Raw genomic sequence first — 12,373 nt, 5'->3', positions numbered from 1 at the left:
ATCCATGCCCGAGGCAATACTCGAACCTGCGACGATAGCGGTCGCGCGGTTCCAGACTGAAGGGTCTAGAACAGTTCGGCCACCACGGCCGGCGACCATCTGCACTGGACGTTGTCGCAGTGGCAGGGCGTTGCATTGTGTGATGAATCCAGATATCTTCTTCATCTTGCCGATGGGAGGGCGCGAATCCTTCGTCTTCCAGGGGAACAGCCCCTTGACATCTCTACTGCAGGACGGAGACAACATGGCCGTGTCTCCATTATGCTGTCTAGAAAGTTCACCTGGCCATCCACGGGTCCAGAGGAACTCGTACAAGGCACCATGACAGCCAAGGAGTATCGTACACTGGTTGAAAACCACGTACGCCGCTTCATAGCGATCATCTTCCCGGACACCATTAGCATGTATCAACAACGTAATGCGGCATGCCACAAGGCTGACAGTGTGATAGAGTGGTTCTAGGAACACAGTGGCGTGTTAAAATTGATGTGCTAGATTTGAACCCGATCGAACACACCTGGGATGTTATTGAACGGGGTGTTAGAGCCGGCCGCGGTGGTCTAGCGGTTCTAGGCGCTCAGTCCGGAACCGCGCGACTGCTACGGTCGCAGGTTCGAATCCTGCCTCGGGCATCAATGCGTGTGATGTTCTTAGGTTGGTTAGGTTTAAGTAGTTCTAAGTTCTAGGGGACTGATGACCACAGACGTTAAGTCCCATAGTGCTCAGAGCCATTTGAACCATTTTTTGGTGTTAGAACTCGTCACACCCATCCCCCCCCCCCTCTCTCTCTCGGGAATTTATGGTAATTCGGTGAGTTATGTGTACAGATGTGGTGCCGACTCCCTCCAGCTACCTACTAAGGCTCCATTCGACGACGTGTCACCGCCGCTATCCGTGCCAAAGTTGGCTATTGGGTAAGTGGTCATAATGTTCCGACTGACCAGTGTATTTTAAATAGCTTTTGTCCAAGTGTTTTGGTTACCTTCCACTTTTTTACCTCCAACACTTCCCTCCATTACCAGTTCGACAATTCCTTGATCCCTTAGAATGTCTCCTATCAACCGAGCCCTTCTTTTGGTTACATTCTGCAGAAATTTCTTTTCCCTCCGAATTTGATTCAGTTCCTGCTTACTAGCTGTTTACGGATCCATATAAGATGTGTGGGAAGATCGGTTACTTCGTCGCGTTTTATCTAGAGCTGAACGTGTAAAAGTTTATAACTTCTATTTTTAACAATAGGTTAAAAGCCATTTACAATGAAGCAGCGAAATCTGGCTGACAAGTAAGCGTTCCCCAGATATAGCATAACACAACGTGATATAGACATTATTCCATCAATAATGAAAGAGGTCAATTGCTTACAGTTTCGTAACCTTGAAACTAAAATCACAATTACTGGAAATGGTTGGAAGCAGCATACCAACATAATACATTTTTTTAACAGCTGAATTTGGGAGGGTTTCAGGAATTCGTGTTTGCAGTAAGTGCTAATCTTCACTGTTTACGAAAAAATTAAAATATGTAGTTGTAAAAGGAAAAGGGTTCGGATTCCCCGATGAACTATAGGTCCCCTTATTTTGGCTGGTAAATTTACGCTACCGGGCATTAAAATTGCTACACCAAGAAGAAATGTAGACGATGAACGAGTATTCATTGGACAAATATATTACATCTGAACAGACATGTGATTACATTTTCACGCTGTTTGGGTGTGTAGATCCTGAGAAATCAGTACCCAGAACAACCACCTCTGGCCGTAATAACGGCCTTGATACGCCTGGGCATTGAGTCAATCAGAGCTTGAATGGCGTGTACAGGTGCAACTGTCCATGCAAGCTTCAACACGATACCACAGTTCATCAAGAGTAGTGACTGGCGTATTGTGACGAGACAGTTGCTCGGCCACCATTGACAAGATGTTTCCAGTTGGTGAGAGATCTGGAGAATGTGCTGTCCAGGGCAGCGTTCGAACATTTTCTGTATCAAGAAAGGCCTGTACAGGACCTGCAACATGCGGTCGTGCATTATCCTGCTGAAATGTAGGGTTTTGAAGGGATCGAATGAAGCATTGAGCCACGGGTCGTACACACCTAAAATGTAACGTCCACTGTTCGAAGTGCCGCCAATGCGAAACAGAGGTGACCGAGACGTGTCACCAATGGCACCCCATAACATCACGCTGGATGATACGCCAGTATGGCGATGACGAGTACATGCTTCCAATGTGCGTTCACCGCTATGTCGCCAAACACACATGCGACCATCATGATGCTAGAAACAGAACCTGGTTTCATCCGAAAAAATGACGTTTTGCCATTCGTGCACCCAGGTTCGTCGTTGAGTACACCATCGCAGGCGCTCCTGTCTGTGATGCAGCGTCAAGGGTAACCGCAGCCATGGTCTCCGAGCTGATAGTCCATTCTGCTGCAAACGTCGTCTCCGAGCTAATAGTCCATGCTGCTGCAAACATCGTCGAACTGTTCGTCCAGATGGTTGTTGTGTTCCAAACGTGCCCATGTGTTGACTCTGCGATCCAGACGTGGCTGCACGATCCGTTACAGCAATGAGGCTAAGATACCTGTCGTGTCGACTGCTAGTGATACGAGGCCGTTGGGATCCAGCACGGCGTTCCATATTACCCTCCTGAACCCACCGATTCCATATTCTGCTGACGGTCATTGGATCTCGACCAACGCGAGGAGCAATGTCGCGATACGATAAACTGCAATCGTGATAGGCTATAATCCGACCTTTATCAAAGTCGGAAACGTGATGGTACGCATTTCTGCTCCTTACCCGAGGCATCACAACAACGTTTCACCAGGCAACGCCGGACAACTGCTCTTACTGTATCAGAAATCGGTTGGGAACTTTCCTCATGTCAGCACGTTGTAGGTGTCGCCACCGGCGCCAACCTTGTGTGGATGCTCTGAAAAGCTAATCATTTGCGTATTACAGCATCTTCTTCCTGTCGGTTAAATTTCTCGTCTGTAACACGTCATCTTCGTGGTTTAGCAATTTTAATGGCCAGTAGTGTAGTTCAAAGGGCGCATGAGCGAAGCAGCATATCGCCTCCACAGGACCATGTCCGACAGGGCACCGTGGCCTCCATGCTAATCTTTGCATTAATGACATATTTACCAACGAAGGGAAAATAAGTATTTCTAGAGAATATGCAGTCCACACTGTTGTGCTTTTGCACCTGATCCTTTAACGTGGCACTTTTAAGTGGGTAATGTCTTGGAGTACGGCTGTGCCAGGTACCGAGTGATGTCGGGCCTGAACTACCTGCTTTACGACTCTGTCGATCTCAGCTATCAAATGCGCAGTAGCCTTCAGCTAATACTTCGCGTTCTCCACTTTGCTTTGACTTGTGCGTTGCTCCTTGTTTTCTTTTTATACTTTTAAATGAGTAAAGAGAATAACGCTCGCTCGTCATAGGTTTCGATTCACACAATAACGGATGAGAACGGCCACCCCTGTGACCATCCTTTAGTTCTGATATCGCAGAAGCACGGAATACGACAGGAGACTGTCAGCCCTTGGAGAGGGAGGCGGGACTTCTCACCCAGCCTTCAGCGGTCTAATTTCCGGATTCTTTACGATAGCCAACGATTGGAACGTTTTAGTGTCCGTACTATACTCAGACTGTCTGACTTCTCTTTCTCTATTTTCTGATGACTAATTGCCTGTTACGAGGTTGCAGTGTTGGGTGGGCAAAAATTTATTGTAATTTTCCAGTATTACGGATTATTTTCTTTTATTCTTATAACTACAGACTTAATTGTCTGCGAAATTTGCTTGTAGTGCCTGTCACCCACGCCCACGCATCCAAGTATGTCACGCCGAGGAATTCGGTGCCCACATTGTGGCTTACTGGCATTAGCTGCAGCATTATTGTAAGCATCCTCAATACGTTGGCATATATCGTGTACATACAGATTGTTGACTTCAGGTCGTTTCGTCTGCGCCTTCAAGACAAGCCACGAACAAATATCAGGACTGGTGATTCGAGTGACCATCTACTGGACCATATGAGACTTATACGCTTTGCATTCATGTATCGTCCCATGCTGTGACTAAAGGGTATTGTTGCACTCATCATTCACCTATCACATATGCAGTTCGAGAACAATTTGTTACTTTAACACGCCGCTGATAATATCCACCTTAACACACTGAGAAAACCATTCTGGAAGTGGAATTTCCGCACTGAACACAGATCACGTTTGCGCATCTACGGTCATTGCCGACACTGAAGCTACCTTTTTCCTGAAGGACGCTGTATCGTCGAACAAAACAGTTTCGTAAAAGCTTCTGACATGGTTGTTTCGGACTATCATCAATCCACAGTGGTCCAATCAGGCAAATTGAAACGTCCCGTTAGAAAAATTTATACAATGACTGTGCTTAAACTGACACACAATATTTATAGCGCAACGCAATCTGACTTTCACAATTCCCTACAAAAGAATGGCCCTGACTAACATTAAACTATACCTTTCACAAATCACTTACCTCACAAAAATTTTCGCTGCTCAAGCTACTGCAATACAGCGAGCGCCACTACTGCCAGCTAAATAAAAGATTCAAACTATGGAAGGCACTAACTACTGATAGGGATAGTTAGCAAATGAAAGATATTAATAGAGAACAAAGAATGTATTTACCTTGATATCATCATATATATAGCAGTTCATGACAAATTACAAAACTCCGCCATCTCTCTCCCCACATCCACCACTGCTGGCGGCTCACCTCCAACTGCGCAACGCTACGCGCTGTTCACAGCCAGCTGCCTAACACTACAATGGCGAGTATTACAACAATGCAAAGCAGCCACAGGCTGCACACAGCACAGCCAGTGATTTTCAAACAGAGGTGGCGTTAACAATAAAAAAACCTAAACAGCCTACTTACATAGCCCCCATGCTACCCACAAAAAATTTTACAAATTTTTTTGGGCACTGGCCAATACATATTTGTTAAAATTTTTCATAATCGTAATTACAATAACAAAGAAATCAAATGCACACACTTATTGATACACCTTTCACAAATCACTTACCTCACAAAAATCTTCGCCATCTCTCTCCCCACATCCACCACTGCTGGCGGCTCACCTCCAACTGTGCAACGCTACGCGCTGTTCACAGCCAGCTGCCTAACACTACAATGGCGAGTATTACAACAATGCAAAGCAGCCACAGACTGCACACGGCACAGCCAGTGATTTTCATACTGAGGTGGCGTTACCAATAAAAAAACCTAAACAGCCTACTTACATAGCCCCCATGCTCCCCACAAAAAATTTTACAAATTTTTTTGGGCACTGGCCAATACATATTTGTTAAAATTTTTCATAATCGTAATTACAATAACAAAGAAATCAAATGCACACACTTATTGATACAATGTTGGTCAAAAGCTAAAATTTTCTCACAGTCCATAAAGACAGTCCTGATCATTCATCACATTGCAGTGTTTTTCTCAAAGTCTGAGCAGTAAAAGAAAATGCACACGGAAGTAGTGGATTTCCATGCAGTCTTGAAGAAGTAGTGTTGTCCTTCCAACGGAAAGACAGTGCTGACTCTTGACATGCAGGCAGGTAATGGGCCACAACAGAGCAAACCCACAGCGGAGTCAGTCGAAGTTTTGAAGAGTATTGTTTGGTAGGTCATCACAGAGCAGACCCACTGCAGTCCTGGTAGAGATTACGGTATTGGTGGGCCACCAGAGGCGCAGACCCACTGCAGTCCTTGTAGAAATAATGGTACTGATGGATAATCAAAGATGTAGACCCACTGTAGTTCTTGTAGAGATTATGGTACTGGTGAGTCAGCAACGACGTAGACCCACTGTAGTCCTCGTAGAGATGGCCAGCAGCCATCCGTTGTGACTGTGCAGGTGCACAATCACAATTGAAGAGTCTTGCGGATAATATAGCAAGTCCATAACCACCACTTGTGCACTCACAAAGTTTTTGGAATTGTCCTTAGAACCAGCAATGCTGTTATCCAGTCCCTTGCTGAATTATTAACACACGTACAAACACTAACAGTCCCTACTTCTCACATATTGTCCATATACTATGACCAACAGAAACGTGTGCAGTGAAATGATACTTAATTTGAAGAACTGGTGTCAATTACAATATTATAACATGAGAATACAATTACAAAGGTACAAAATACATCATTAAAGAACATAACAATACAGATAACATTTGTAGTACAGGCTTTACAAAAGAATCAAAATAACATATACAACAGTGTTACAGGAATTATGACATAAGTAGATACATAAAAGATCAGAATAAATTTTGAAACATCCACTTCACACATGAGCATTAAAACAAAATAGAATAAATAAAGTCTAAGCATATTTACAAGTTAAATAACATATTATTAATACCAATTATATTTGAGGATAACAGTATTCCTCATCATAGTGAATAGTATTAGAAAAGAAAAAATTCTATGAAACTACACAGAGACAGGAAGAAAACAAATACACAAGGGTACACAAACACATAGGGGGATAACACAATGGAATGGACAGGGTTCGTTTTCAGTGTAACTTTTGGTACTGCAGTCCAACCCAAGACTTCATTCCATACATCTTTCGTCTTATTTCCACATTTGTTTCCACCAAAAAAATCCTATTCAAGCATGCTTTCTGTATATATATGTTCACATATTTCTTACCTCATTATTTATTTTCCATTATCTTACTTCATCATTTATTTCCAAGAAAATCCTACCTAAACCTGTTGTCCCTAAAACCTACTTTTTTTGTTCATATCCTCTTTCAAAATACTGTTTTGGCCAAACCATTTTCTTATAGATTTTCAATGTATTTCTTCCAATTCATCACAACTTGTTCTCTTATATAGTCTACCCCCTCTTACGCTAACTTAAATCTACTGAGCTCAGATGCTAAACTAAGGGATGAGGCAATGCAGCAGAACAAATCAAGTAACACAAACATCAATGACAAAAATTTCAAGCTGGCAAAGCAAGCTACAGTAAATCTAAATTGCCAAGCAATTCAACATTACAACTAATATGAGGCAATGCGCAGCAAACAATAAAAATAAATCATTAGTAAAACTGGCTTAACAGAATAATACAAAGTCAAATTCAATAACACTATGCCTGGCAAACAGCAGCAACTTATACCTAAACATGACATAGCTCAAGCAGAAAAAATATTACAGTAAAAATGGCCATGTATGTCACATCTTAACACTAGAGTGATGCATCACGAGAACTTACACTAGCAGATAAGTTACCAAATCGTAAAGAAATTATTTATGCAATTCCTGTGAAGGGAAATGTCTATTTATGTGCCCTCGTTTTCTTGGAAGTAGATCACGAAACTATTATTTACTGGATCTGTAGACAGAAAATATTTATATTAGTACATCTATAAAATTTTATTTTTACCAATGCTGCAGTGCAGCTAGAAACTAGATAATAAACAAAATGGGCAAAGCAAGGCGTGAAACGTCATTCACTAGCCATATGGCATTTCTCTCAATTAGCACGACAATAGCCGTGAAATGTTTCTCATCGTTTTCAAGTTCGACCGTGTCGTTTTTGCGATGCTTTCTACAAAGGAACGTCAATAGCGAGGATAATGGCCTCCCCTTTTTTTCTACCTGTGCCGCTGGAAGGCTAATGGCTTTTTTTTCGGGCGGCTGTCGCCCTGGTGGGTGCCCGCGACGCATTACGTGCAGGTGGTCACTTAACTTTCGTACGGAAATATTTACGACAGCAGTTTGCGCTACAGTGGCAGTCTCATATAAAAATATTTCACAGGTCAAGAATTAGCGTTGCAAATCTGTAGAAACAAAATCCTATAAATGTAAGTGTGCAAAAAAAAATATTCGTCAGCATTGTGATACATTCACGCATATACACACATTTCATTTCATAACTCTTAAAGTACAATTCTTGGTTTCCAACATACATCTTCACAAGGCAGAGTTCATAACCGCTACTCATTACTCCTTACCTTATTACACATATATATATTCGTCGACGCTTCTTTAATATTTCATCATATGAAACATGTAGCATAAACAAATTCCTCATATAGCATCAGCTTCTTGACCATAAACATACCTCAGCAGCATAATACACATCGTCGTCGTAAAAATAACATCATAACACCTCAGTCAACTCTCAAAATCGTCGTAGCTCCCTCCAATAGTTTCAAAACCTAAAAAAAATTCTCTGCTCATGTCAAAAGTGTCATCTACCTCAAACATACCTTAAAAATCATGATCTCATACCAAATACATCATTCAAAGCTCTCATAGTATCACAATGGTTCTGAAAAAAATATGGACAGTTTACAAAGTACAGACAAAATACAGTTTCATAAGTGTGAAGTTATCCAACTGTGTAATTGCGTAAACATGTGTCACTGATGCAGTAAAATAAATGTTTGTTTCTTTGTTAAATAATCGGATAGCTGTGTAATTTATGTGTTAGAGAAATATGGTACCGATGTGTAAAGTTGTATAAGCAAATACCATATTAGCTAGGGTTCCTTGTGGTTGCCACACACATGGTACACAAAGTAAGCGTGTACCCCCCTGAGGATAAATGTAATTATGCCCTCAGGTGTTACAAATTACAGCAATGGAATGAAATGTATCACGGAAAACTTTCTTTGTAATTAAAAAATCTTTAAAAATAAGTGTTTTAAGTATAAGATTAATCACTCAAATGCGTGTACTGTAGTGCTAAACTGTGTGTCTTGTCGCAACATAATCTCTGTGGAAGTGTCGTAATTATCGTCCTCCGAAAGCTCAGTTCTGCAGAAGTCAATGTACTTACCTCATGATACACAAAAGTGAAATGCTTTGCGTATAGATATCTTAGTTATTACGCTTATTGCCATGATGAGGAAAGTACTGTGTTGTAACGTATTGTTGTGCTACGGAAAAGGCTGCCTCATTGTAGCTATACCACAAAAGTTAAATACTAAAACATGTTTTACTTTCCAGAAGAATTCAGAAAAATTGTGCAGATACAAAACAGATACACTGAAAAAACAACATTGTAAATAGTCACTCATTAGTAGCGTCGTGATAACATCGTGTAGCTGTCACATAAACTAACCACTGTGTCCTCTGGTATCTCACATAAAGTAAATCCAGAATGTATTTTCAAGTAAACCAAAATGTTGCATTAAAATCTCAAGTTAAAAAAGCACATTATCTCTCAATAAACGGTGTTACATGTGAAATGTGGTGTAAACCTTTGCTCTTCCTAGTACGCAGAGTTTCAACTTGAATGCAATTATCGTGCGGTATACGTCGTTAAGGAATACTGGAATTTTTCTCAAGGTTAGCGTCTATGTTATTTTTCTCGGAGCCAGCCGGCGCAGGTGTCTGCCTGCGGTGCGGGTCATTGTCTATTGTCTCTTTGTTGGCGCGCGTCGTTATTGGGATTTGGAGACCTAACTTCTACAAATTCACTTTGCCGAGAGGGCCCTGCTCTGTTTAAATCCCGCCAGTTCTGATGCAATTCAGGTCTGTCGTTACGAATATATCGTCTGTCGTCATGTCGGTAGGTTCCGTAGTTTCTTCCTTGTCCGTCACGTGGTGGAGAATTTCTCCCTGAATCGTCACTGTGCGCCGAACTGTTGCGTCTGAAGTTATTCTGCCTCCCTTTTTTTTTTTTTTTTTTAACAGCTTATAGTAAAAATCATTGTGTCGGCGAGTAGCATATCGGTCATTGTTACGTCGTTTCGGCGGTTTCATCTCAAAATTCGCTGTACCTTGCCAATTTCTTTCATAACTTCCGAAATGCCCTGTGTTATTATGTTGCGGCTTTTCCGTATTTCTATGTCCCTCTTCCCGTATTGGAGCGCGAGTGGCCTCTGAAATACGTAATTGTTGTATTACCTGAGTCTGCTGATCTTGTACATCCCGGATTTCTCTTTGGTGTAGCGTATTAATTTGATTCTGATTTTGTTTGAATTTCCTAATTTGTTCACACTCTTCTGTGTCATTAAAAACTACCGGTTTTGTGTCATTCAGATTATCATCTACCTTTGTAGATAAATTAGTGAACTGATCCGAAAGTTCGGCTACTTTCTCCGATAGTGTACTTATTTCCTCAGTGTGTTTTTCTGAACCACGTTTCAGAGTATCTATTTGTGTTGAAATCGAATCTACTGTGTCCTTCAAGTTTTCCTGAGTTTTTGCAAGTTGCGTAACCGAATAGGTAGATGCAACTGAGTCAAATTTAGCTTGCAAGGTCTCATGATTTTCATGAACAATAGTTTGCAGTTCTTTTATGGCTGCTTCGTGATTCTGTAGTGCATTTTCATGCCGCGAAAAAATAGGTTGGTAATGCTCACAAATTTGTGTTTTTACGTCATTACAGACTTTTTGACATTTCGATTCAATGTGATGTAACTCAGTAGTTAAATCCTCACGTGTTTGTTCAAGAGTTTGCTCCAATGAGTCTAACTTTTGAAGCTGTTGCTGTGTTTGTCTCTGATTTTGTTTCATTTGTTGCATTAATTGCAATAATAATGAATGAGTGTCTGGAATCTGTTCCTCTATGCTTTTCGGCAGTGCATTTGCACCGGCAACATTCACATTTTGACTAGCAGAAATTGTGTCTTGACTTATTTGAGAAAACGGTGAGGACGCAAAACCTGAATCTACAGTATTTGCAAAATTGTGTCCTGTCATTTCGGATTCCTGAGGCGAGCTATTGCCGACCGATCGATCGATAATGCTTCCCTGCTCACTAATTGTTTCACTGTCCACGCCATTGTTTGCCGCCCGCTCCATTTCCCTATGCACAATTACCAAATTATTACTTTGAACATCAGTTAATTCATTACTCGGTGGCGCTAACACACTGCTTTCGTTTTCACTGTCATTTCGCAGTTTACTTTGGAGCCTAGTATTACGTTTTTCACACGCCATTATTGTCACAGTATTTCACACAACAACACAGAAAAACACAATTTGAAGAGCAAAAATAAGAGAACACATTATCATAACACTGAAAATAATATCTAATTAATTGCAGCTGCGAAATACTTGGTGCAAATCTACATGCATGCCACAACTGTTTTACTGTACAACAATGAAAGACTGCAACTACAAAGGAGATTCTCTCTACAATTACGTGATAGCAATAAACAAAATCTACACTAATTACACAAACTACAAGAAAAAATCAGAAGATTCCAGTGAGGTATCCTAGGCTAAGGGTCGACATATGAAACGTCCCCTTAGAAAAATTTATACAATGACTGTGCTTAAACTGACACACAATATTTATAGCGCAACGCAATCTGACTTTCAAAATTCCCTACAAAAGAATGGCCCTGACTAACATTAAACTATACCTTTCACAAATGACTTACCTCACAAAAATCTTCGCTGCTCAAGCTACTGCAATACAGCGAGCGCCACTACTGCCAGCTAAATAAAAGATTCAAACTATGGAAGGCACTAACTACTGATAGGGATAGTTAGCAAATGAAAGATATTAATAGAGAACAAAGAATGTATTTACCTTGATATCATCATATATATAGCAGTTCATGACAAATTACAAAACTCCGCCATCTCTCTCCCCACATCCACCACTGCTGGCGGCTCACCTCCAACTGCGCAACGCTACGCGCTGTTCACAGCCAGCTGCCTAACACTACAATGGCGAGTATTACAACAATGCAAAGCAGCCACAGGCTGCACACAGCACAGCCAGTGATTTTCAAACAGAGGTGGCGTTAACAATAAAAAAACCTAAACAGCCTACTTACAAAATGAGGAAGGTGGGAGAAAAATCTTTAATGGCTGAGGTGATATGTGTGGAAATTGGCTTGTCGTAAAAGGCGCCCCATTATGCAATATGTCAAGTTCAAATGGTTGAAATGCCTCTGAGCACCATGGGACTCAACATCTTAGGTCATAAGTCCCCTAGAACCTAGAACCACTTAAACCTAACTAACCTAAGGACATCACACACACCCATGCCCGAGGCAGGATTCGAACCTGCGACCGTAGCAGCCCCGCGGTTCCGGACTGCAGCGCCAGTACCGCACGGCCACCGCGGCCGGCTCAATATGTCAAGTGTGCAGTGTATTAGCGATTTATGCGGCTGTGACCTGGAGCTGTCTGCCTCAAAGGACATATTACTCACAAACGCCTGTGATTTGCCATGAATACACGAACATTGTTTGAACGTTTAAATGGAAAGTTTTACGGGTATTGATGACCTGAAAGGGGATTCACGGTCATCCGCTTCCCATTCGTTAGATGAGTGTCAAGCACTTCTATATTGCAGCAGTCCTTGACTCAGCTGAAAAGCTACCACCACTATTCTGA

This window comes from Schistocerca nitens, chromosome 7 (genome assembly GCF_023898315.1).
Source record: "Schistocerca nitens isolate TAMUIC-IGC-003100 chromosome 7, iqSchNite1.1, whole genome shotgun sequence".
Classification (NCBI taxonomy): Eukaryota; Metazoa; Arthropoda; class Insecta; order Orthoptera; family Acrididae; genus Schistocerca; species Schistocerca nitens.
This window is presented reverse-complemented; position numbering follows the sequence as displayed.